The sequence below is a fragment of the Hippichthys cyanospilos genome, chromosome 20, assembly GCF_059441005.1.
Source record: "Hippichthys cyanospilos isolate Australia breed blue-spotted pipefish chromosome 20, RoL_Hcya_1.0, whole genome shotgun sequence".
In the NCBI taxonomy this organism is placed as follows: Eukaryota; Metazoa; Chordata; class Actinopteri; order Syngnathiformes; family Syngnathidae; genus Hippichthys; species Hippichthys cyanospilos.
Genome location: NC_142388.1, coordinates 12,056,800 through 12,062,500, shown reverse-complemented (window position 1 = coordinate 12,062,500; position 5,701 = coordinate 12,056,800).

The following is a 5,701-nucleotide window of genomic DNA, read 5'->3' as shown; positions in this document are numbered from 1 at the left end:
AGCACTTCAGAGAGTGTGAGAGAATTTACAGGGTTTGTGCAGACGCCAGCAAATGTTATTTAATGCTATAACAGGAACATTATGATTTTCTTTACAAAATAAGAGCAAATTAATTGGAACATGACACTTATTCAAATAATAATAATGATAATAATAATAATAATAATAATAATAATAATTATTATTATTATTATTATTATTATTATTATTATTATTATCATTGTTATTGTTGTTGTTATTATCATTATTGTTATTGTTATTATACTCATCACTAAATTGTGCCATAGTGACTCCTCTGCAGAAAGTAGTAATTGATCCCTTGCTACTTTGCGCTTCCCCATCATGTGCATCATGGATTTTTTTTTCCATGAAAGAAAAAAAAAGCTACATTGTGGAGACACACTCTGTGAAGGTTTCCTACATGCCAGACTGACAAGTTAACTGTAATTTCACATGCCACGGGCACTCCTCAGACGTCGAACAACAGCAGTACACATATTTACCTTCATCTTAAATTATTAAACCTTATACCGTAACTGTAGTACTGTTATCTCTGCTGGTTTCCATGTCTTGGCTGTACGTAGTCAGGATCACGGAGCCGCTGTTGCCCTACAAGTAGGATATATAACTGTTATCAAGCCAGTAGCTGACCAAACATGATTAAAAAGCAGAGTTTACACATGACATTCCAATTTATTACGAAAGATAAGACGATCCCAAAACCTTCTTTCCTCCTTACCGATCTCTACTGTTCTCAACTGACAGGACAGTCAAGCTGTCAATTGGCTCAATGGGCACAACAACAAATCCACTCCTCATTGGTGCCCAGGTTTTGGTTCCAATTAACCCACATGCACAGGCATGAGTCAGACTAAATGCGAGCTGAGCGCTTCTGGTTGTATGTTTCCAATGAACACACTATTATGTATTTTTGTTTGTTTGTCAGTTTTACTGTATAAACAATATAAAAAAGCAAAATATGCAATCAGAAAACATTTTTAAATGTGAAAATCCGATCACCCAACTGAAGTAACAAAAACGAGTTGAAGCACTGTTATTTATCATGTTTTAAGAAATAAATACATTTTTTAACCAAGAAAAACACATTTTTAACCCTCACTCCAAAAAGCATTATTTACAAGATGGTAATAAGCAGCAAGTGGGTTACTTGCAGTGCTACTGGTAGGATGTCACATTATTTCGGAAGCTCATGCAGTTATCACTGATCGGCCAACGCACCTGAATGAAAATGTCAACCGAATGGGGTTGTACAGCAGACTACTGAACTGAGCTGTACCACCCAGTGAAAAGGTAATTACAGCTACCTTTTAATTATCCTGACGTTAAGAAAAAACAACTAATTAGAGAGGTCTTTATGTATTCAAGTGAACTGCGCATCACTACTATTTATGGAAAAACAAAGCATGTACAGTCATTTTATCTCTCGCCTAACACATTAAACGCAGTGGACTAAAACGTGACGTTCACAAATGAGCCAGGCAATAAATTGCTCTTTTATTTATTTGTCTTTTTGACTGCTCTGTCCATATTGAAGATGACAGGGGCCTCCTTACCGAAAGGGCACATACACTGACCGATGCTTACTTTTAGACTCCCCACAACCCATTGGAAGACAAACAAGATCTGAAGTATGCACACACTCAATGCCTTCATTGCATCCCTTCCAATCTCCATAGACTTAATAATTCAGCCTCTAAATAATAAACAAACAGGCAGACTCAAACGATCTTGAGATGGTCCCAAGATTATTTTTTGGGATGAATCGAAGATTGAAGGGATTGCGCGTTTAATCAACCACTCTTAAAAGTAAAGATGATTATTTGGTCTATGATTAATTTGTTTCTTTCATTTTCATTTCCAATATATACCGTATTTCTCTGAGTGCAAGTTGAATTTTTTTTTCTCTTTTTCAACCCTCCTATTAGGGTGGTGTACTTATAACCGCATTAGTTAAAACAGACCAATTTTTTTTTTTGAGTGAAATTAATTCGAATGTGAATTAAGAACTATTATGTCACTTACAAGGCGTAAAATGATTATATATACAATAAACCCCTGCTGTACGAAATTAATCCGTTCTGGAGTTGGAATCGTAAGGTGAAATCGTCGTATGGCGGGCAATAGAAACAAATGTGAATTAGCTAATTGCAAGGTATTAATCACCTGACACATGTGGGTGCTGTTTAATTAAATTTCTGACCAACCTAAGGAGTTGAAAATCACAAGCTAAAGTTCACAATGCAATGCTCATCATTGAATAAATTTCCCAATTCCTTAAAAAAAAGAAATTGGAATTATGGGAGAGCAAAAAAAAAAAAAAAATACCCCACAAAAAACAAAGAACCACAACTACAGAGTAATAAACACAATCAACACACATTGTTCCAACCTTACTTAAGAGAGAATGAGACACATCTGGACAATATACAAGCAGATGGAGAACACTGATTGGCTGATATAATATATAATGGTAATAATGATGATTGACAGCGAGCGGAAATGACAAAAACAGGTGCGGACAGGACAGGGAAGCCACAGACAATGCACAGAAAAACCAAACTCCAGATTACATGAAACAAATCCAACTCAGATCCAAACACAAAGAAAATCATGAAGCTCAACAATTACCCAAAGTCAGCCATGACACTAATGAGGATTGGCGGGATAGAAATGGAATGAGATAGACCATGAGCACAGCATTTGCCCCAAAAATCTTGATAGATTTTCAAAGACTTTTACAAATGTCTGTACAGACTTTGAACTGGATCTCATTTGTCATAATGTATTAAACTCAAGAAAAACCTTTTTTTATTTTAATTGCCAGAATGCATGTTACTGAACACACTGAAAGCAGTGCGGAAATGCTGTGTTTGGTGTCACAATAGTGGGCTTGTATAGATTCCATTTTGCCATGCATCCATGGGGGAATTGTTTTTCACAGCAACCTGACTGGCAATATGTGACGCAGCAGTGTGTGTGTGTGTGTTTGTTGCGGCGATTCATCATTCATTAGAGCGGCCTTGGCACCTTCATAGATTTCTTTAGCTTTCCATGCCGCAGATTCCAATTTGCTGCAGGTCTGAGACTTTTATTATGAGGATATCGATTTGAATTTCATAGTGAGACCAATAACGCTGGGTGGTAAACATGGACGGCTGGGTCTTGGCTCAGATGAGCAAACCAATTCCTGCGTCCAAAAACAGATGCAATAAATATTTCACTGGATACGTTACAGCCACCTGCACTTCCCTTATAAATGCAGGATTTTGGCATGGCATTTTTTTTTTTTTTTTTTTTTTAGTATCAACGTTTTTACATGTGTTCAGCAATCAGAATAATTAATCGACAGTACAATGTGCACCGTCTGAGCTGCACTGATTTCTTCCCCCGCTCTAATTTTTGGGAAGTGCACTCTCCTCTGCCCCAAAAATGCTCATTAGTGTAGCTAACACAGATCATGAAAACCTGGGGGATGCCATTAGTCTAAAAAGCCCCGCTAGTTTCTGCCTCATTGCAATAAACGGAAACAGAAATATTACAGGGCATGTATCCTTCAAGCAAAAACTGTCCTTTTCAATGTACAGTCGGCCCCCGGGTTACGAACTTAATCCGTTCAGCGGCTACGCTCGTGTCTCGAATTGTTCGTATAGCGGGCAATCCAAACCCATGTTAATTCGTGAATGCGTGCAACGCGCACCGAAGCCTTAGGTAAAAACGACACACTGTATACATATATTAAAATTGAGTGACATAATCTGCTGTACACTTGCATTATATAATAAATACAATAGATAAATAGCTTTTACCTTTGAAACGACGAAACTTGAGCTGGGTGTAAGCAGAGGGGGGCAGAGTCCAACGCTCGAAGTTAACACGGCGATAGATATGCTATTGGTCTTACAGTGTTACAGTAACTCTTTCAGTCAGGGTGCAAATCACGCAGATACTAAAACATCATCCTCTTATTTCTTTCTTTACCGCTGCTAGTAATTTTAGAAGCTATGTCTAACAGATAAAGTTTGCAAAGTCTTCACAACATTCCGTTTTTCACTAATTTTCTCTCATTCCTTCCATCCTGTCCGATCAAGCTAGATAAAGGCGTTCGGCCAATAGCATATCGGCATTTCTGTGATTGACGTGTGACGCCGGCCAATAGCATCTCCGTGAGTGAGACCGGGTGACCTTAATCGACCAATAGCATATTCGCATCTCCGTGACTGACTGATAATTATTCGCACTTTTTTTTTAAACGGTTGGAATGTATTGACATCTTATTGATTAAAACACATTGAAACCTGTGACGATTTTTTGTCCTGCAATCGGCACACTTAATTTCATGTCAGCTGTTTTTCCCTTTAGCTGTACAAACACTACACTTAAATGGTAATATATTTAGACACCGTGAGTGAGACAGTCAGTGTGACGTTGTAAGACCAATAGCGTTCACATTACTGCCACAAGTATCTACTAGTGATTGATAATGTCGCTACTGTTGATTTTATTGACGCACTTAAACGAGAATGTTTCTTCATACTCAATGGCCGGCATGTCGAATTGCTCGTAAGGCGAGAGGTTTGTTCGTAAGCGGAGGACAAAATTCCCCCTGATCCACGCTCGTAAGGCGAATTGTTCGTAAATCAGGGTGCTCGTAAGCCGGGGGCCGACTGTATTTTATCCTCTTCGCAGGTAAACAACGTTGCATTAACATTTGGGAATATATTGCGATATCAAAATGGCAAACATGGAGTAAGTGGTGTAATAAAAATGAAAGGTGCTGCAACAAAGTAAGACTGCTAAATTAATCGACTTTTAATCGCAATCATGATTACTTAAGCTGATACATGGCGATATTAACATTCAAAAGTCAAGCAATTTTTTTTATTACAAGTCAAATCAAGCACTGAGATCCTTGTCATACTATCACCAAGGGGTAATGTTTCCAACATGTTTGCATAACAAAAGCATGTTATTTTGTCACCCTGATATTAATTACCAGTGTGGAATGGTGTTGAGTTTCTCACCTGATATCTAATATATACCATGCTAGCTGTCAATTGAGACGAATTTTGAAAAATCAGATTCGGTTAATTCGGTTTGAAATGACAGAAAATGACATTTTGACTGAAATAATGTGCTTGGTTCTAAGTAGGCTTATTTTTTTCATTGGTTTGCACTCAGCAAGTAATTTTGCTGTGTACCCTGCATGTTTTTGCCATGAATTATTATTTACTTTATTTATTTATTTTAGTTTGTTCTTATTATTAGTAGGTATCAAGCCTTGAAGCCTTGTTTATATACTGTTTGTTGAAAAAAGGGCAATAAATAGACATGTTTGACCAAAGATAATGAATAATCGTGATTAATAATTGTGATTTCAATATTAACCAAACTAATCGTGATTTTCATTTTGGCCATAATCGTGCACCCCTACAACAAAGTATTTACGAAACCTATTCAACCAAGGTACATCCAATATTACAAGAATCTTCCAATTTTGGCTTATTTCAAGCAGTGGTTCTCAAAGTGAGGTCCGTGGACCCCCAGGGGTCCGTGGCCTGACTCCCCCTTGTCGTCGTTGTTTATTTAAAAAAGTCGCATCTATATGAAACTGCATAGTGCAGTTTTAAATTCATGTAGAAGCATGCTAAATCGCTAGGCGGCAGTAATGTCGCAAATTCTG